This window comes from Ascaphus truei, chromosome 21 (genome assembly GCF_040206685.1).
Source record: "Ascaphus truei isolate aAscTru1 chromosome 21, aAscTru1.hap1, whole genome shotgun sequence".
NCBI classification, from domain to species: Eukaryota; Metazoa; Chordata; class Amphibia; order Anura; family Ascaphidae; genus Ascaphus; species Ascaphus truei.
Window position 1 is genome coordinate 27,304,566 of NC_134503.1, and position 21,406 is coordinate 27,325,971.

The window sequence follows — 21,406 nt, forward strand, 5'->3', positions numbered from 1 at the left end:
TATACACAGAGCAGCATGTGTCTGTATTATACACAGAGCAGCGTGTATCTGTATTATACACAGAGCAGTGTATATCTGTATTATACACAGAGCAGCGTGTATCTGTATTATACACAGAGCAGCGTGTATCTGTATTATACACAGAGCAGCATGTGTCTGTATTATACACAGAGCAGCGTGTGGATCTGTATTATACACAGAGCAGTGTATATCTGTATTATACACAGAGCAGCGTGTATCTGTATTATACACAGAGCAGCGTGTATCTGTATTATACACAGAGCAGCGTGTATCTGTATTATACACAGAGCAGCATGTGTCCTTATTATACACAGAGCAGCATGTGTCTGTATTATACACAGAGCAGCGTGTATCTGTATTATACACAGAGCAGCGTGTATCTGTATTATACACAGAGCAGCGTGTATCTGTATTATACACAGAGCAGCGTGTATCTGTATTATACACAGAGCAGCGTGTGTACATCTCCCTATAACTTCTCCTATTACTTCCTATAACTCCTCCTGTTACCCATATAACCTCTCCCTATAACGCCTCTTGTTACCCATATAACCCCTCCCTATAACTCCTCCTATTACCCCGTATAACCTCTCCCTAAAACTCCTCCTATTGCCCCATATAACCGCTCTCTATAACTCCTCCTATTACCCCATATAACCGCTCCCTATAACTCCTCCTATTACTTCATATAACTGCTCCCTATAACTCCTCCTATTACCCCATATAACCTATCCCTAAGTTCTCCTATTACCCCATATAACCGCTCTTTATAACTTTTCCTATTACTCCATATAACTGTTCCCTATAACTCCTCCTATTACCACATATAACCGTTCCCTATAACTCCTCCTATTACCCCATATAACCGCTCCCTATAACTCCTCCCATTACCCCATATAATTCCTGAAAGGCAGTGCAGGGGTTAAGCCTGACCGGTAAAGGCGCAGGCATCCTCTCACTGTCAGCACTTTAAGTAGATTATCCGTGCAGATAAGATAAAAAATCCTTCAGTCTCAAGTGGAGAATTGTGTCGCCCCTATTAGTATTGGGACAGATCCCCTTCAAGCTCAGAAGAGCCCAATCCATCATTAAGGCGTAATTATCATGTAATTGCAGCCCCCAGGTCCCTGGGTTATTTTCTATTCAGCGAAGATTAGGTTCCTTTAAAATAAGGTGTCAAGCACAAGACATAGATAACGGACACTTCAGCTTCCGGGGTCTCTTTTGGAATAGGGCCGTTTCCGAGGCTTGTTAGTTTGTTTCCCCCGTACCGTACAATAGGGTTTTTTCTCTAGTTTATTCTCTGCTCAATGATTTATATTATTTATTTTTTATATATATATGTTGATATTTCATTTAATCCTATCAAATCTTAATCCCCAAATTAACAAAACTGCTAATCCCCTCACGCTTATTCGGTCGGGAGTTTTCTGAGAGTGAAAAGATTAAGATAAGACTTTTTTTTTTTGTGTGTGTGTCTGATCAGACCCTTTGTAGGGTCTTGGAACACAGCACTGTGCTGCCTGCTGAAGGGACGTAAGCGCGAGTATCCTATACTATAGGTCCCTTCCTGCAGCCTTTCAGTAAATCCTGACCTCGGGCCCCAGCCCTTTGCTAGCAGTGCGGGACGGCAGAATAAAGGGGATGTGTTTTAAGCGTTACTTTTATCATTTCGATAGTTGCCTTTAAAGTTACCCCACAGCGACGTCCCGCTGCCCCAACTAGCAGCAGAGGGCTTGGGAAATAATCATGATCAGTATTATTCAACAGCTTTTTTCCCCCGAGTGACACGAGATTGAAGTTGTGGGGCTGCAGGGGTAGTCTGTGCTGATCCGCCTTCCGCACACGCCGCCCCTTGCCAGAACCGGACCTTTCGGAGCGATGAGTAATATGACAGGGGGGGGGGGGGGGGCGGTATTCTGCGAATCTTGTTAAACAGGTCCAGTGTTGTCGTGTAACCACATTGCTGTTAAAGGGTTAAGTGTTTCCCATAATAGGGTAACTCACCCAGCTGCGTAGACACCTCTAACTGTAGGATTTTACGGGATAACCCTCTTACATGTCCGGATCTCCTTCTTACACACATCAGCTGCCCCTATACACTATTGCAGGGGTGTTCATCTCCAGTCCTCAAACCCCCCCCCCCCCACTCCCCAACAGGTCAGGTTTTCAGAATATCCCAGCTTCAGCACTGGTGGCTCAATCAGGAGCTCAGTCAAAGACTGATTGCTGTTCCGGATCTGGGACATCCTGAAAACCTGACCTGTTGGTGGCCCTTGAGAACTGGAGCTGGCCAGTCGACTGAGCTGAGCCTCTGAGTCACCTGTGCTGAAGCAGGGATATCCTGAAAACCTGACCTGTTGGGGGGGGGGAGGGAAAGTCTTTGAATATGAGCCCCCCCCTGGATGACAGGATCAGCTGCTCATGCAGCGAAGGGCACAACCCCCAAACATCCGTACCTCTGTAGGGTCGCCGTAGGACAATGCCGAGCGTCCGCACCAACAAAGACCCGGGCTTCGGACAAACTGTCAACGTCTCAATTGGATCAGGGATCCCCTAATTAGATCTAATTCATTAGCAGGCAGAAATGAGATCTCGGGCACAAAGCCGTTTCCCCAAACGAGGTTACGCGCCCGCTCATCCATCACGGCTTTAAGTAACCAGTTTAAAGTCAGCCATATGCACAGAGCAGCGAAATGAGCTTGTCATAAGCAGTTAGGGTGTAAGTGCCCGGGAGAGATACACATTATAAATGTTTCCTTTATCGCATTACAATGGGGCGTTTTGTCAGACTCTTTGCTTAAGATAAATACGGTTCTATTACCACGAGAAACCACGGCGTGGCAGGGGGGGGGGGGTGCTGGGGGGGGGGGGAGAAAACAAAAGCCATCTTATTATTCATTCGAAGGAAGAATAAAGGGCATTCGCTGTAGGGAAATGCTGTGTCTTCTCCCTGGTTGTGGGGAGAGGGGGAGACGGGCGCTTGGAAGTGTTTCCGTGGAGAAGTGCAGGTTTCGGGGGGTTTTGTAGAATGTGTTTCCGTGTTTTATGATATTTGGGGGATTGGTATCAAGTTGATGCTGCCTGAGTTTGCGTTTACGTCGGACGTACGAGACGGGTTACCTGAGGGCCGTCCCGCGGCCGCTGATCTCTCCGGCACGGAGGTTATCGCCGCCTCAGACCTGGCGCAGAGAGAGAGGGGAACAGCGGCAGTTACAGACACAAACTGTGATACATCCTATTATAATACTGTGCAGAGCAGCCAATCCCCTAACTGCTCCTATAACTCCTCCCCCAACTCCTCCCCTAACTGATCCTATAACTCCTCCCCTAACTGATCCTATAACTCCCCCCTAACTGATCCTATAACTCCTCCCCTAGCTGCTCCTATAACTGCTCCTATAACCGCTCCCTATAACTCCTCCCCTAGCTGCTCCTATAACTGTTCCCCTTACTGATCCTATAACCTCTCCCTATAACTCCTCCCCTAACTGCTCCTATAACTCCTCCCCTAACTGATCCTATAACCGCTCCCTATAACTCCTCCCCTAACTGCTCCTATAACTCTTCCCCTAACTGCTCCTATAACTCCTCCCCTAACTGCTCCTATAATTCCTCCCCTAACTGCTCCTATAACTCCTCCCCTAACTGCTCTTATAACCCCTCCCCTAACTGCTCCTATAACTCCTCCCCTAACTGCTCTTATAACCTCTCCCTATAACTCCTCCCCTATCTGTTCCTATAACTCCTCCCCTAACTGGACGTGACATGTAATTTACTCTGTCAGCATTTGAAGTCAGGTCCCCAGTATAACAGTGAGGGTGGCGAATTCACTCACTATTTGGTTTTGGTTAAAAATAATAATAACTATAATAACAATAATAATAACAACAATAATAATAATGATAATAATAATAATAACAATAATGATAATATTATTAATAACAATAATAATAATAACAACAATATTGATAATAATAATAATGATAATAATAACAACAATGATAATAATGATAATAATAACAATAATAATAATAATAATAATGATAATAATAACAATAATAATAATAACAATAATAAACTGCTTTGGTTTTCTTGCTTTTTTGTCGTTTTGGGGATTTTGGGTTTGGAATGACGGAAACCAAACTGAAAGCGAATCAGGAAAAACGTTTGTACATTTTTCAACTTAAAACTTTTTCGCAGACGTTTGTGTTTTTTTTGTTTTTTGTTTGTGAATGAAAATGTTCGCCCAGCTTATTAAAAACAACGGAAAACTAAACAAGCCCAACTGAATGACTTCCAAACGAAGCAAAATTCGGGTTTCTGGGCTGGGAAAAAACACATCTTTTCGTTACATTGGCGGCTTATGTATACGATATGTACAAACGTTTCGCTCGGAAACACGGTAAATTGCAATTTTTTTTACCATTTTTGCAACAACAAAAAAACCAGTGTACGGGAGAATCCGGCCAAATTGGTTTCCCGGGTTTTCGCTGATGTTACCCCCAAATTCCGTTTCGCGCTGTAAAATCCGTAAACGGATTTGGTTGGTTTCAATCCGTGCGGATTCATCAGAAACCACCGTTGGATACGACCCGTTGGCGGATTCTTAAAAACCGATCGCTGAATCCATGGATTGGGTTCTACAAATCCGTTTTGACATTGTTCCGCTGAAATCCACGGCCCAAAGGAACCGGACGATCCGCTGCGGATCCAAATACGCCCCCACACTGCCCCCATCACTGACCATTAGTCACGGGATGGACGCATTTTTTAAAGACATTTTGGAAAAATTCAAAAATGAAAAAATGTCGTTATTTCTGACAAATGGAGACTGAATTTGCTAAAGAAAATACAAATGGGTAAAAATACGGATATTTCCCCGTTCTCGTCCAATTTCCAAAGGATTTATAGTGAAACTTGGCAGGTAGTGGGGTCTCGGGGGGGGGGGGCATAGAACGGCAGGTAGTGGGGTCTCGGGGGGCACAGAACGGCAGGTAGTGGGGTCTCGGAGCGCACAGAACGGCAGGTAGTGGGGTCTCGGGGGGGGGGCATAGAACGGCAGGTAGTGGGGTCTCGGGGGGCACAGAACGGCAGGTAGTGGGGTCTCGGAGCGCACAGAACGGCAGGTAGTGGGGTCTCGGGGGGCACAGAACGGCAGGTAGTGGGGTCTCGGGGGGGGGGTGCATAGAACGGCAGGTAGTGGGGACTCGGGGGGCACGGAGAGACAGGTAGTGGGGTCTCGGGGGGCACGGAGAGGCAGGTAGTGGGGACTCGGGGGGCACGGAGAGGCAGGTAGTGGGGTCTCGGGGGGGAACGGAGAGACAGGTAGTGGGGTCTCGGGGGGGAACGGAGAGACAGGTAGTGGGGTCTCGGGGGCATTGAACGGTTATTTAACGTGGAAGGACGAAATAGAGAAGTTGAAGGACAGAAAATGGCAACAAATGAAGAGACAAAGTGAAAGAGGGGAAATCCGCAGGGAGGAAGGAAAGAGAACAGCCATGAAAGAGAGAAACGAAGGAAGGGGGGGGGGGGGGAAATGTTGAAGGAATGTGAAGATCCAGTCTCTTCTACATCTCTCTTCCCCCTCCCTGTCTCTCTCCCCTTTCTTTCACCACCCCTCTCTCCCTCCACCCTCTATCTCCCCCCCTTCTCTCTCCCTCCCCCATCTCTTTCTCCCACTCCCCTCCTCTTTCTCCCTCTCTCCAACCCGTCTTTATCCCATTCTTTCTCTCTTCTACATCTCCTATTCCCCCACTCTCTTCTGCATCTCCTCCTCTTCTCTCTCACCTCTTTCTCCCCCTCCTCTCTCCCCCGTCTGTCCCTATCGCATTCTCTCTCTCTCCCTTCCCCTCCTCTGTCTCTCTCCCCCCGTCTCTCCCCCCCGTCTCTCTCTATAGTATATTATTATATAATAATAATCAGCTCTATATTTATAGGCCGTTCCTAACCCTTTTCAGGCAGAAACTCTGTATAGTGGATTTGAACTTATAGAGGGAGAGTCGATTCCTTTTTATACTGTCCCCAATATCTAATATTTAAACCCAAATTATTTATTATAGTCCAGACAGAAATTCATTATGGCATTGCTTTATTTAAACTTTCCCCCCTACCACTGACCACAACCCCCCCCCAATCTTCTTACCGTCCTTTTCTATATTCAGGAGTAAAAAATTGGGAGGAGTGCACGAACCGAATGGTGCAGGAAAGGACCCAAACTCAAAATATGTTAAAAGGGTACTTTATTGTGTCACGAGACCCATCCAACGCGTTTCGAACGTCACAGCGTTCTTTATCAAGGATAAAATACAATAAAACGGTGCTTCTGGCATTATATCATCATTGGCCTGGCATTTGAGCGCTTTTGCCTTTTCTCTATCTTTTCTATATTCACCCTGCAAGTTTTATATACACGGGCTTTGGGTTGAAACAGAATTTCGCGGTTATTTCCCAGAACAATCACGTTAACCTTTCAGAACCACTGAAAATACTTCAGCTTTTCAACCCTTAATGCAGATTTCACGCCTCCCTCACACCGCAGCGGAAGGCAGAATCCCATTTCAAATTCATCACATTACAGCTTATTCATGAAGCTGCAATAGTGCCCATCAACATTCGCCCGATCGGCACTATTGCAGTTCAATTTTTTCACTATTGTTCCTTGAATACTAAATAAAGGAAATCCCCCAATTACCGGAAATGTCCTTTTAATTGCGGTGGTAATAGCCGCGCGTGGATATTTTTTCCCCGGAGCCCGCGGTAGATTTCTACGCGTTCGGCTGTGTGGTCAGTGAGACGGGCGCATTTTTTTTTAAATTAGATTTTTCAGCAATGGGCGAAATTTGGCGGTATTTTTGGTTGGTGGGAGGAATGTTTTGAAACGGGTAAAATTTGTCTTTTTTTTTATACCGCTATTTTCGAAACATGTCGCAAACCTCGCTATTCTCGTGCGCAAATTCAGGAATTTAACGGAAAAGGGAATTATTTCGGAAAGATTTTTCTCCTTTTCTGCTTCAGACGCAGTTCAATATTAAAAAAACCTTTGCCCCAATCGGTATTAAAAAAAAAAAAAAACAACAATTGAACACAGTACCGCTGCTATTTGGAGGTTTATTGCAAGCATCATTTTCGGTTTTGAAAAAGGTGACATTGTTAATTTTAACAGTTTTTTAATATAATATATATATTCATTACATTTCTCTATATCTCTATTTATTATAAATTCCTTAGAATAATATACATTTACACATATACTGTATATACTGCAATAGTGCCCATCAACATTCGCCCGATCGGCACTATTGCAGTTCAATTTTTCACTATTGTTCATTGAATGCTAAATAAAGGAAATCCCCCAATTACCTGAAATGTCCTTTTAATTGCGGTGGTAATAGCCGCGCGTGGATATTTTTTCCCCGGAACCCGCGGTAGATTTCTACGCGTTCGGCTGTGTGGTCGGTGAGACGGGCGCATTTTTTTTTTTTTAAGCAGATTTTTTAACAACGGGCGAAATTTGGCGATATTTTTGGTTGGTGGGAGGAATGTTTTGAAACGGGTAAAATTTGTCCTTTTTTTTTATACCTATATTATATATATAATAAGTGTTAGTCCAGTAGCGATAGTGCTGACCTGAGGAAGAGAGAACTCTCGAAAGCTTGTCCTATGGCATAAATTGTCCAAATAAATACTGAAGAACTCATTTATTCTGTATGTGTGTGTATATGTATATTTTATATATATATATATATATATATATATATATATATATATATACACACACTCGCATACATTTATATATAAATAAAAGTACAGTATGTAAATAAATGTGTGTATATATATATATAATATATATATATATATATACACATTTAAAGATGATATATTAGGTATATACATACAAGTGTACACACACACTTATTTGTATATACTTAATATATTAAGGCGTACTTCTTTTTAAAACAGCTAAAAAGCTGTGATATTTTGATTCTTTTTATTCCTGCAGCTTTTTCATAATATTATTTGCCCAAAGAGAATAGAAATCTAGATATGAAAATGAGTCTATGGTTTTAAACAATCTATTGTTGTGTTTCCTGACGTTTCATTTTTATTTATTTATATATATATAAAAAATATAAACAAAATACTCGATTTTTGTCCCGAAATTGCCATTAAAATCTCATGTGGAAATTCCCTAGAAATATATATGATTATGCCAGTTACCAACAGACGATATAAAACATGGGGTGTGAAATAATGCAGAATAACAGCATCGTTGCAGCCCCAAATAATCTACAATAAACCCTTAAATATGACACATGGCAGCTATTCTCATCGCCCGGGTGATTTCATGGCTGCAGACACCCTAATAGGGTGACTGCGGGATTTGCCCCCGGTAGCATCCTGCGGCTAACCGTGAGGTTTCGGAGAACCCCCGCCCCCGCATACACCGCGCACCGGAGAGCGGCTCCCGTTCCCCACACTGTAACCACGTGGTAACGCATGCAGCGAGCCTCCTGCAGTCATATCCTCCTTCCTCCCGGGACCCCCATCTCATCTTCCCCCGGGAACATAACACAGGGTGACAATCCGTTCCGGCGGATTATGCCCTAATAATTGTTATTTAGATAGCAGTATTTGTGTCTGTTAAATAGGATCAGGGATAGCCCGGGGGGGGGGGGGGTTATGGTTCTGAGGCACCTGAGACTATTAGCGCTGGTGGGAGGAGGCGGGTAACCCTCGGGGCATGTCAATGCAAATGGAAGGTGTCAGTAGTGCCCCAGGCACCTCTAGCTGCTTCTGTTAACTCGATTGATGGTGGGACTCCGGGAGGTTTCTATAGCTCGGGCGTGTTGCTGCCGCTGAAAGCCGGTGGCCCCGGGCGGGAAGGTGGCGGAGGCTTATTCTTCTGTCCCGTGCGTCTCTAATGGGAAATGTCCCCTCCATCAGTCACCCGCCCCTGTGCTCCGGGCAGCTGGTGCTGGCGTGAAACATGCCTGCTAGGTGGGGGCGTGAAACATGCCTGCTAGGTGGGGGCGTGAAACATGCTTGCTAGGTGGGGGCGTGAAACATGCCTGCTAGGTGGGGGCGTGAAACATGCCTGCTAGGTGCTGGCGTGAAACATGCCTGCTAGGTGGGGGTGTGAAACATGCCTGCTAGGTGGGGGCGTGAAACACGCCTGCTAGGTGGGGGCGTGAAACACGCCTGCTAGGTGGGGGCGTGAAACACGCCTGCTAGGTGGGGGCGTGAAACACGCCTGCTAGGTGGGGGCGTGAAACACGCCTGCTAGGTGGGGGCGTGAAACACGCCTGCTAGGTGGGGGCGTGAAACACGCCTGCTAGGTGGGGGCGTGAAACACGCCTGCTAGGTGGGGGCGTGAAACACGCCTGCTAGGTGGGGGCGTGCTGCTTGGTGGGCACCCGGCGGGTTACCTCCGCGGTGTAAGGAGAGACCGTCTCCTACAATACGGTGAACCGGCCGGGCAAGGCTCAAACTCAGTTTCTTTCCAACGCTGTCCGGTACTTTTAGCTGTTTGGCAAAAAGGGGTGATTGTATTGTATTGTATGTCTTTATTTATATAGCGCCATTAATGTACATAGCGCTTCACAGTAATAATACATGTGGTAATCGAATAAATAACAGATAATATAAATAACAGATCATGGGAATAAGTGCTTTAGATAAACATAACATTAAGGAAGAGGAGTCCCTGCCCTGAGGAGCTTACAATCTAATTGACAGTTTGACAGCAAATGGTTGTTCCAGCACAAAAAGATGTTAGGGGAGATTGTTGATTAGGTGGAGATGTTATGTTTAAAACAGGAGGGAAAAGTGTTTGTTTTTTTTTGTCTGATGGGATTTGTTAATCAGGGAAAATATTAGGGATAGAGATACAGATTTATACCCATTATAATCTGTGTCATTTAACCCCTTCCTAATACCTCCTCCAATCCCATATACTTGCTCCCTAACACCTCCTATTACCCGATTTATCCGCTCCCTATAACTCCTCCTATTACTTCATATTTTTATAATATAGAGAATATACATTTTCCGCTGTATTTGCAAAAAAAGAAATATCCCGGTCAATTTTTTCCCTAGATATTCTGTAGAAAAATATATCTATATTTTGATATGTCCCCAAACCAAAAAAAAAACATTGCCTGCTAATTTCCCTTTATATACTATCTATATGAATTGAGCAGGTATTCCAGTTTCAAACTTTAATCATATTTTTTTAAATGAATGATATATATATAAAGATGTTCAAATACCCTTCCCTTTTTCCACCATTAAATTGTTGAAACTCAATAAAAAAGAAGTTTAAAAATAAATATATATTTATATATTTAAAAAAAAATGAATTAAGTAAAATTTCTAATGGCACAGAAGAAAATGAATCACTTTGCTAAAGATTGTTTTATAAAACAATTTGCCTGGAGGCGCATGGTATTTTCGCGTGGATAATTGGATCAAATCGTTAACCAAAATTAATTAGCAACCCTAATTAACGCCAAGAAAATGCACATTTCCCTTTCATTTCACATTTTGTCTTTAGAAATCAGTCGCAAAAATCCAATATATAAAAAATGTCTATCGCAGCAACACATTCAGGGACATCTGTAGCATGCAGAATTTAATTTCCTAGGATCGTTTAAAAAATTAGATCTTAACCCTTTTCGCTGGGGACGGAATTCAAAGAGTATTTTATGCCGGGAGTTTAAAATGGCATTTCATCAGAATTCGATAGTGTCATTTAAACCAGGAAAGTGCCGTTTTAGCCCTTGCAGGCGAACCATTATCTGGACCAGGAGTGGTCAACTCCAGTCTACAAGGGCCACCAACAGGTCAGGTTTTAATGATATCCCTGCTTCAGCACAGGTGGCTCAATCAGTGGCTCATTCGTTGACTGGTCAACTCCAGTCCTCAAGGGCCACTAACAGATCAAATTTTAATGATATCCCTGATTCAACTGAGCCACTGATTGAGCCACCTGTGCTGAAGCAGGGATATCCTCAAATCATGCCCTTTTGGTAACTTTTGAGGTCTGGATTTGACCCCCCCCCCTGCTCTGGACAACCAATTGGAATTATCATTTAACCTCGACCTAGTTTTTCAAAACCTTTAAAAATGTATCTGAACCCCCTTTTCTGCCAGGCTGCAAAGAGTCAAGAGACGTAAGACGCCCCCGTCCCGACCGCACCCCCCAAAGCAAAAGCCATGTTCCCTTTTTATTTCTCCCCCATACAACAACAAGCCTTTCTACTCCCGTCTCCTTCATTCTTTTCTTCCCTCCCCCCCTGCTAAATTCTGCTAATCCTTCCGAAAAATCCCTGCATTTCCACCTCCGACATGGACCCCCTGCTAATTCCCCCTTGTAACTGTCCGGCTGGGGGAAACGCGTGACGTTTGGCTGTTGGATGTGCTTCTTGGCTTGTGTGTTTTGCGGCAGGATAAACAGAACTGGGTATGGCGTGTCTCCTGTCCGCGGCTTGCGGAGTACATGTGGATTTATAACGGGCCAGCGGCCCCATCCAGGAGGCTTGCGAAGGGAGAAGGAGCCGCTCTGTCATCAAGGATGCGCAGTTTCATTTAGGGGACCCTAGTTCAAAACCCGGTGTCAGCTCCATGTGACCCAAGTCACTTTATCTCCCTGTGCCTCAGGCACCAGAAGCATAGATTGTAAGCTCTGCGGGGCAGGGACTGTGTCTGTAACAATCCTATGTGCTGCATACCTGCAACTATATATGCAATAAAGTTATTTATTATTATGAAAGAGTGGGGCGTTTTAGGTTAGAGATAAGCATTTAACACCCTCCCTGCCATTTTTGTTTTGCCCGTCGTTAAAGGGACCGTGGTGTATGTTCTTTCCTGTCTTAATAACGCCTCCTCCAGCTCCAATTAACCGCTCCCTATAACTCCTCCGATTACTCCATATAACCTCTCCCTATAACTCCTCCAGGATGGGCTGCAGGTGAGCTCCTGCAGGGGAGCCAGGATGGCCTTACACCCAGGGGTTGGTGGCTGCGAGTTGGAGATGGAAGTAGGAGAGGCTGCAGGCTGCAGCGGGGGTGTAGGCCTTGGGGACCCTAATTGCAAGTTACAGGAGAGTTTGGAGAAAAAGGAAAGAGCAGAACAGATCCTGCTTAAGGCTGCTCTTATAGTGCCGTGCGACTGCAACGCGACGGCGCTCCAAAACAGGCATTGTCGCCGTCGCAAGTGCTTATAGTAAGCGCGACGGAGCGACCAAAATTTTGGTAGTCAAATTTGATTTTTTTTGAAGGCTGTCGCCACATGTTACAACTTCTGAACCAATCAATGGCCAGGTCGCTAGCGACGTCGAACACGAAATTCTACTTTTGCGGGTGACGTCATCCGTCGCGGGCAATATACGCGTGGCCTAAGAAAGAAGAGAACCAAGCTTTATTGCAGAGGTATAACAGTAAGAAGGCAGAGCTGGAAGAAGAAAACATTAAATTAAAGAAATGTCGCGGTTCTGAGAGAGGCGTGCGCAAGAAGCAAATACATTGTCTGTGTGATGATTTAACCGGATTGGAAGGTGAGATTGCTAAAGTAATGGTGGGTCCAGCCAAACAGAAACGTTCCCTTTTGAAAACAATTGAAATGCTAACCCACAGTGCTGAGCAGTGTGCAGAGCGGGGCGCAGAGCAAAGTGCAGAGCAAGGCGCTGATTCATGTTTTGGAACAAGAAGCCAGAACCCCAGTAAGAGTCACATTAAAAGCTCTCAAGAAAAGATAAATTTCGAGATGCCTAAAAGAAGGGAGAGAAACTAGATCCCAGAACAAGTCTGCAAAGTCTAAAGATAAAACAGAGAACTTATCCCAGGAAAACTCTGATTCAGATCCTGACAGTTTAAATCAATCAAGTGCCAGGAAAACCCCAAAGGGTAAAGCTGCTAAAGAAAGGAAAGCAAAGGACCGGCGGCTAAAAGTTTCTACAGGAGAAGGTAACAGCCCTGAAATAGGGTGCAAAGACTTCAGGAAAGGGGACTGACCTCAGTGTGCATCAGACTGTGAGCAAGGATCTGATCCAGAGCTTCCAGCATCCCAGGGGTTAATAGAAACAGCAGAAGATTTGGTAAAAAGCCCATTGCATGTACAGAAAGCAGCAGACACCTGTGATGTTAGGTTATCTCAGACTCTCATCCTGGGAGAAGTTGCAGAGATTACAGGGAACTCTGGAGAGCAGCAAAGTAAAAACCTAGAACAGCTGGGTGGAGATCAGGAGCAGTTGGAAATGGAGTTGTTCCTGAGAGCAGTGAGACAGAGAACCCATGCTCACCTGGACTTACAGAACCATCCCCCTGCTTATTAGCAGGTCCTGTGATTCAGAACTCTGAGAGGGGAGAACAGCAGGTGGTAATTAGCAGCAATGGAGACAGCATTAACTCTGTAGTGCCTGGATGTGAAATTAAGGTTGTAGAGACTGAAATTGCTGCTCCTTGGGCTTCACAGCAGATGAAATGTATGCACTTATCCATGTTCCTGGTTCCCGTGAGTATGATGTCAGTTTTAAGAGACCTCAAGCTTTGGATAAATTCTGGACAAGATATGAGGGTCTTAAAAACACTGAATTGTGGAAGTCTTTTGCTATTCCTGTGAGTAAACCGAAAATAAAGTCGGTAACAATTCTCTTCAGACACGAATCAGTCCCAATATCAGATATTCTGATATGGCTTGGCAGACAATGTGAAGTACTGGCTCCACCTACAAGAATCATGGATGAAGAGGACATCTGGATAGGAGGCTGGAAAGTGCAAGTCAGACTTTGGCGACATGGCAATGTTACAAAACATATGCCCAACTCTTTCTTCACTGGAACAGAAAAAGGAAACTGTTTTTACTATGGTCAGCCAACCTTGTGCCATAGATGTGGTTCAGCCCGATACTTAAGCAATTCTTGTGATGTTCTAAAATGCAACTTGTGCCAGTCCTTGGGCCACGAGAGGGCAAGTTGTACAAAGATTCAATGTAATTTATGCGATAAATCTGGACATTCCTATACGAATTGCGTAGAAGCATGGCATAATATTTCAAGAGTATGAGAGCAGGAAGTGGTCTTTGATGACAATGAAGCATTCTATGACCGAGCCCTGAAAGTTGCAGACAGAATATGTCCGGTATACGCCTGCAGACGGTGTTTGTCCGGTTCAGCCTTGGGATGGCATTTGTCCTGATCCACCTGTGGATGGAGTTTGCCCGAATCCACTTACAGAAGAAACAATTATTGATAGTGTAAACATGGCCCAGGGAATGTCAGAATTTACTTCCAGCAGGGGAACGATCGGGGAAATAGATGATCCTACTATGATGGTAATCCAAGTGGGGGAAAAAAATAAGAAAGAAAAAGACAGAGCGCAGGATTGGGTACAGGCAAAACAAAAGAAGAAGGGCACGGTAAAAAGACTTGGAGGGACTCTTTGACATCCTTCAGGTCCTGCTGGTAAAGTTCCTACGGTGCCTGTAAAGAATCGTTTTACTGTTCTTAGGAAGGATTGGGGGTCAAGAGCTGAAGACCCTGAGGATGTAGAGGAACGTTCCTTATCCATAAGAGAGCATAATATGGACATTTCCATAGTGACAGAATCGGACATGATCGAACCTTCGGTGGCCCTTAAGAGGTTTGGGTCATTGGGGGATAATGTGGGGAAAAAGAAGTAATATTGCACCTTCTTTGGCTAAAAATGTCTGTTTCCATAAGCGATCCTTTAAAGGTAATAACTGTTAATGTGGCAAGTATAAAATCGTGGAAAGCCCGCATTTTAGCTTACAATGTATTAAAACATTGTGATGCAAATATAATTTTCTTACAAGAAACGCGATTAAATACAAAAAGTGACATTTACAAAGCCAAGCAAGACTGGCAGGCAGGGCCCTCATTTTGGTCCATGGGAGTTAAACCTTATGAAGGCGTAGCAATTTTATTTAAAGAGGTCGAAATGAGATGCCATAAACTGTTAGACATTCAGGAAGGGCGATGCTTACTTCTAGATGTTACTGTGAATAAGTTAGATTTCCACTTGATTAATATCTATGGACCACAAACAAAGAAGGAGTGTTAAGAATTATTTAGTAGATTAAGACCTTTTCTGTTCACTTCTAAAATGGTCATTTTTTGTGGTGATTTTAATAATATCTGTAGACTGAACGTTCGAGGTAAAATCTATGATAGCAATTTTCTAAATAACCTGTGCAGGCAATCGGACTAAGGCCGCGCGTATAGTGCGATGCGTGACGTCACCCGTCGCCGCTAGCGAAAGTTGTATTTCGCTTTGCGGCGGCGTCGCGGGCGACCAGGGCATTGATTGGTTCAGGGCACTGTCACATGAAAATCATGTGCATGGGGACAGCCCCATATGGGGACAGCCCCATAAAAATCAAATATTCCCGGCTTCCAAAAATCGCGTCGCCCCGTCGCTTTGTTGCCGTCGCGCTTACTTTAAGCGCACGCATCGGCGACAATGCATTTGTTTTCGGGCGACGTCGCCGGCACTACAAGCGCGGCCTTAGAAGATATTCATATTAAACATAATGCTGAAGCCTCTGGGCTTACTTAATAGAAAGGCCAAAGTAAGAGCAGAATTGACCGTGTATATATTAAAAATATTAATGGTATCTTCAGGTATTAATTTAATTCCTGTTGAATTTTCAGACCATTTAATGTTATCATTCATTCTGAATATGAATGATACATTGAGGATGGGTAAAGGCAGCTGGCAATTGAACATCTCTACTTTTGAAAATAGTGAGACACAAGACCTATTTAGAATATTTTATGAAGATCAGAGGTCATTCCAAGGACTTTATGAAGATTTGGCGGATTGGTGGGAGGGGACAACACGGAATATAGTCTCGTTTGTAAGGAAACTAGCAAACAGGAAAAGTCAAAATAATTATAAAAAATATCAACTCTTAAGGGAAATTATGCCAGCTTTATTCGTAGTTGAATGAGGGTAAATTAATAGATCAGGGAGACATAAAGGTTGTTAAAGATAAAATGAAACAACTTCAATATGATAGATATGTATCACTAATAAAGGAGCGAGATTTTGGCTCACAGAAATCTTTTATATTTCACCAGATCCCTTTCTCAGCTGTAAAGGAGCGGTGGGAAAGAAACTAATCTATGGGCTTTATGACTCTGGTAGTAATTATAGAACCAAGAGTAAGGACATTTTGGATATAGTTAGTAATTTCTATGCAGATTTATTTAAGGAGAGCTATAGGGAGAAAAAGGAAATTAATAGTTATATAATAATACATTGATTATTCCTAAATTAACAAATGTAGAAGAAACAAACCTGACAATGGAAGTACTAGATAGTGAGGTCAGGGATGTAATAAATGGGTTAAAGAAGAATAAAACCCCTGGGACAGACAGCTTAACAGCAGGATTGTTTTAATTGTTTAGTGATTTGTTAGTTCCTGATTTGACTAAAGTCTGTAACATAATGTTACAGGATGGTAAGATGTCCGGGTCCATGTGCAAGTCTCCTCTGATTCTGTTACATAAAAAGAATGATCCAGGGGAAAGAAAGAACTGGAGACCAATTTCTTTATTGAACACAGATCGGAAAATCTTAGCCAGAATTTTGTTTAATAGATTGAGAGAGGTATCTGGGAAACTAATCTGTAAGGCTCAGTATTGTGGCATTAAAGAGCGTAATATCACAAACGCAGTCATACACTTAAGAGAGATTTTCGATTTTTGTAAAGCCCATAAATTAGAGAAATATGTTTTATGCTTAGATCAAACTAAGGCATTTGACAGAGTAAACCACGTGTATCTCTGGGAAGTCTTATCTGCGTATGGTATTCCCGATTCCTTCATAGGATGGATATCCTTGTTATATAAAGATGCAGTGGGATCTCCACAAATAAATGGCTGGATAGGGAAAGAATTTAGCGTTGAGTCAGGGGTACATCAGGGATGTCCTCTGAGTCCTCTTCTGTACGTTTATGTAGTAGATCCATTTTTGAGGAAATTGGAATCAAATAATCTTATTGATGGGATTGAAATAGCAAAAAATCAGATCCTAAAATGTATTGCATATGCAGACGATATTTCCATTGTCGTGTTGGGAAAAGAAGCTGCGGAAAATATTAGGGCATTTTCAAGAGCTTCCAATTCTAAAGTTAACGTAGAGTTTTATACTTCCAGAAATGATTCCAATATGTGAAGGGCCAATACAAATTATGGGTGTAAAGTTTGGGAAGGAACAATCAGAAATGTTACATTGGAAAGAGAAGATAGAAATAGGTGAGGAGAAAATTAAGAAATGGAAGAATTGGAAGCTGTCTTTAGGGGAAAGAGTGGCAATAATTAAAACTTTCTTAGTACCAATTTTTGTTTATATCAGTTATATTTTTCCAATACCAGAAAATCTGAATACTAGAATGTTTAGTCTGTTTTTCCAGATGTTATGGGGAAATCAACAAAATTTGATCAAAAGAAATACAACATACGTATATCCGAAGAAGAGAGGCTTAAAAATGTTAAACCCTGTGGTGTTTTTTAATGTTATTTTTCTGAGATATAATTTTGCCCATATTATGCAGAAAAATGACCTGGTCTGACCAATGTGCTTTTGGAAGTGGGTTAGTCCTTATGTATTGGCGTGGGAGTGTGGGGGAGAAGTCAAAACTATGAGAGTGAAATCTGGCTATACCCCGGAGTATGTGGCACAAATCGTCAGACTTTTAAGAAGGTGGAAAATAAGCAGTAGGGAGATAGAAATGTGTTCTAGGAAGCACATTTATGAGAACATTATTGAGAAATGCTTTTCTTCCCCACTAAACCTGAGAGATTGCGTGGGGGGAAGATTTGAGTAAAGCATTAAAAAATTGGAATAGCATGAGAATTCCACCAAAATATAAGGATATTACCTGGTTGGCCTTTCATGGCAAATTATATGTACGAAGTAATATTAAACATAGGAATGTATCAGACAGAATGTGTCCTAGAAATTCATGTAATAATGAAGTGGAATCAATGGATCATTTTGTGTTACAGTATCCCGTTAGTAAAGTGATTTGGGAAAGAATGGCTTGGTTTTTAAAGACACCAATTTTGGGGAAACTTACATATTCAGAATGTATCTGTGGAATTTTAAAGAATAAACATAAGTATGATGAAGGTATAATATTCCTGATTTATAGCAATTGTTAAGTATAATTTGTGGATGGCTAGGTGCCAGGTTGCAATAAAAAATGTGTATATTTCTGAGGATGACGTTTTTGAGGACATTATAAAAGCCGTAAGAAGAGTTAAGGAAAAGGAGAAATTGCTTTTAGAGAAGAAAACTTGGAACAAATGCTGGGCTAATATTTGTATAATGTCCGCATATATTGTGCAGTTTTGTTTGTAAATGGATTGTTCTGTGAAATGTAATGTTGGAAAAAATTTTCAATAAAAAAAGAGTTCCTCCTATTACCCCATATAACCCGCTCCCTATAACTCCTCCTATAACCCCATATATCCTCTCCCTATAACTCCTCCTATTTCTCCATATAACCGCTCCCTATAACTCCTCCTATTACCCCATATAACCACTCCCTATAACTCCTCCTATTACCCCATATATCCTCTCCCTTTAACTCCTCCTATTACCCCATATAACCGCTCCTTATAACCTCTCCTATTACCCCATATAACCCCTCCCTATAACTCCTCCTATTACCCCATATATCCTCTCTCTATAACTCCTCCTATTACCCCATATAACCGCTCCCTATAACTCATCCTATTACCCCATATAACCCCTCCCTATAACTCCTCCTATTGCCCCATATAACTGCTCCCTATAACTCCTCCTATTACCCCATATAACTGCTCCCTATAACTTCTCCTATTACCCCATATAACCCGCTCCCTATAACTGCTCCTATTACCCCATATATCCTCTCCCTATTACTCCATATAACCCCTCCCTATAACTCCTCCTATTACCCCATATAACTCCTCCTATTACCCCATATAACTCCTCCCTATATCTTCTCCTATTACTCCATATAACCGCTCCCTATAACTCCTAATTTTACCCCATATAACTGCTCCCTATAACTCCCCCTATTACTTCATATAACCGCTCCCTATAACTCCCCCTATTACTCCATATAACCGCTCCTGATAACTCCTCCTATTACCCCATATAACTCCTCCCTATAACTCATTACCCCATATAACTCCTCCCTATATCTTCTCCTATTACTCCATATAACTGCTCCCTATAACTCCTAATTTTACCCCATATAACTGCTCCCTATAACTCCCCCTATTACTTCATATAACCGCTCCCTATAACTCCCCCTATTACTCCATATAACCGCTCCTGATAACTCCTCCTATTACCCCATATAACCGCTCCCTATAACTCCTAGTACCCCATATAACCGCTCCCTATAACTCCTCCTATTACTCCATATAACCGCTCCCTATAACTCCTCCTATTACCCCATATAACCTCTCCCTATAACTCTTCCTATTACCCCATATAACCTCTTCCTATAACTCCTCCTATTACCCCATATAACCGCTCCTTATAACTCCCCCTATTACCCCACATAACTGCTCCATATAACTCCCCCTATTACCCCACATAACTGCTCCTTATAACTCCCCCTATTACCCCACATAACTGCTCCTTATAACTCCCCCTATAACCCCATGCTCACACAGTAATAAATAGCTCCCCATGATAACTAATGTAAGTAACGTGTTAGAGATGTGGTCTGTGGGACCCCTGGCTCGCGGAGACTTTGTCCCTGTGGGATTTGCAGTGAGCGGCGCTAGGGGAGGAGATGTTTTTGTTCTCAGTGTCAGATGCTCTGTACATAGCAACCAGATCTGGACTCTGTATCACTGTAAACTATTCACTTGGAACCTGCAGCCATGCCAAAGTGTGTGTGTGTGTGAATAGATAAACGTGTGTGTTTGTGTGTGTGTGTGTGTATGTGTATATATATATATATATATATATATATATATATATATATATACACACATATATATACACAGTATATGTGCGTATGAATAGATACATGTGTGTGTGTATGTCTGTGTATACATATACATACACACATATATACATACACACACATACAGTATGTGTGTGTATGCGTGTGTGTGTGTTGATATATATGTATTTATGTACGTGTGTGTTTGCATCTATATCTATATACAGATATATGTAGGTGGGTTACTATAGATAAACATCATATGCCTAAGTACATCCCTATGTATAGAGGGTTATAACATCTTGCCTTGTGTATGAACATGCATTTTTTCTTACACATGGCTGTAAAACCCCAAATTTGTCCACTTATTGTCTTGCAGTATTTGCATGTTGCATATTTCCCAGAGCGTTGGCTTGTGAAGTATGCTTGATTTAGCCATTTCATTTTTATTTAAGGTGCATATATATATATACACTCTCTGGCACTGGAAGGGTTACGAGAAGCCACAGGCTGAGTTCCTTATTAAGACTCATTTAGATGAGATCTCAGGCTGCGGATTTACAGAGCAAACAACCCCGGTCTCAGACAATCCTCCCCAAGTAATTAAACCTTCCGCAAACATCTCCCTACGCCTGCTAATATCGCCCGGGCTGAGCCCCCAAACACCCCCCAATTGTACGTTGGAGAGATACAGGGATGGCCGGGTCACTCACTGCTGAGTGTAGGAATTTCCAATAATGAACAGCTGGGTCACCAAGGAGCCGATAATATCCCTGCTGAGCAGGATTAATCCGGGGGAGGGGGCAATAGAAATACGCAGGGGGAGGGAGGGGGTGAATGAGAGAAAACTAAGGCCAGGGTGAGATTATAGGGGTGCTTGTGATAATTTAATCAGTTGCAGAATCTGTTTTTAGGGTCTTCAGTATATTGTACTTTAATGAGATTAAGATAATGTACAGACAGACGATGTGTGTGCATGTATATATACATACACATACATATACACACATATATGTTATTATCTATCCACACGCTAACAATATATATAAATATATGTGTATATAGAGGCCCGGAATCCATGTGCCCGTCTCTAGGTATCAGGACCGGAATCCATGTGCCCGTCTCTAGGTATCAGGCCCGGAATCCATGTGCCCGTCTCTAGGTATCAGGCCCGGAATCCAAGTGCCCGTCTCTAGGTATCAGGCCCGGAATCCAAGTGCCCGTCTCTAGGTATCAGGCCCGGAATCCAAGTGCCCGTCTCTAGGTATCAGGCCCGGAATCCATGTGCCCGTCTCGTAGGTATCAGGCCCGGAATCCAAGTGCCCGTCTCTAGGTATCAGGCCCGGAATCCATGTGCCCGTCTCTAGAGGTATCAGGCCCGGAATCCAAGTGCCCGTCTCTAGGTATCAGA

At 42.9% G+C, this 21,406-nt stretch overlaps 1 protein-coding gene and 1 long non-coding RNA gene across 4 annotated transcripts in view; one reads left to right on the forward strand and one right to left on the reverse strand.

Moving 5' to 3' along the window:
* The window catches only part of LOC142472349 (uncharacterized), a 61,585-nt gene extending 58,265 nt beyond the window's left edge, over positions 1–3,320 (reverse strand). The window contains exon 1 of the long non-coding RNA XR_012789661.1: positions 3,145–3,320. This is a non-coding gene — a long non-coding RNA (uncharacterized LOC142472349). The remainder of the gene's footprint in view (positions 1–3,144) is intronic.
* The window catches only part of LMX1B (LIM homeobox transcription factor 1 beta), a 156,064-nt gene that overhangs the window by 71,631 nt on the left and 63,027 nt on the right, over positions 1–21,406 (forward strand). The window lies entirely within an intron of this gene.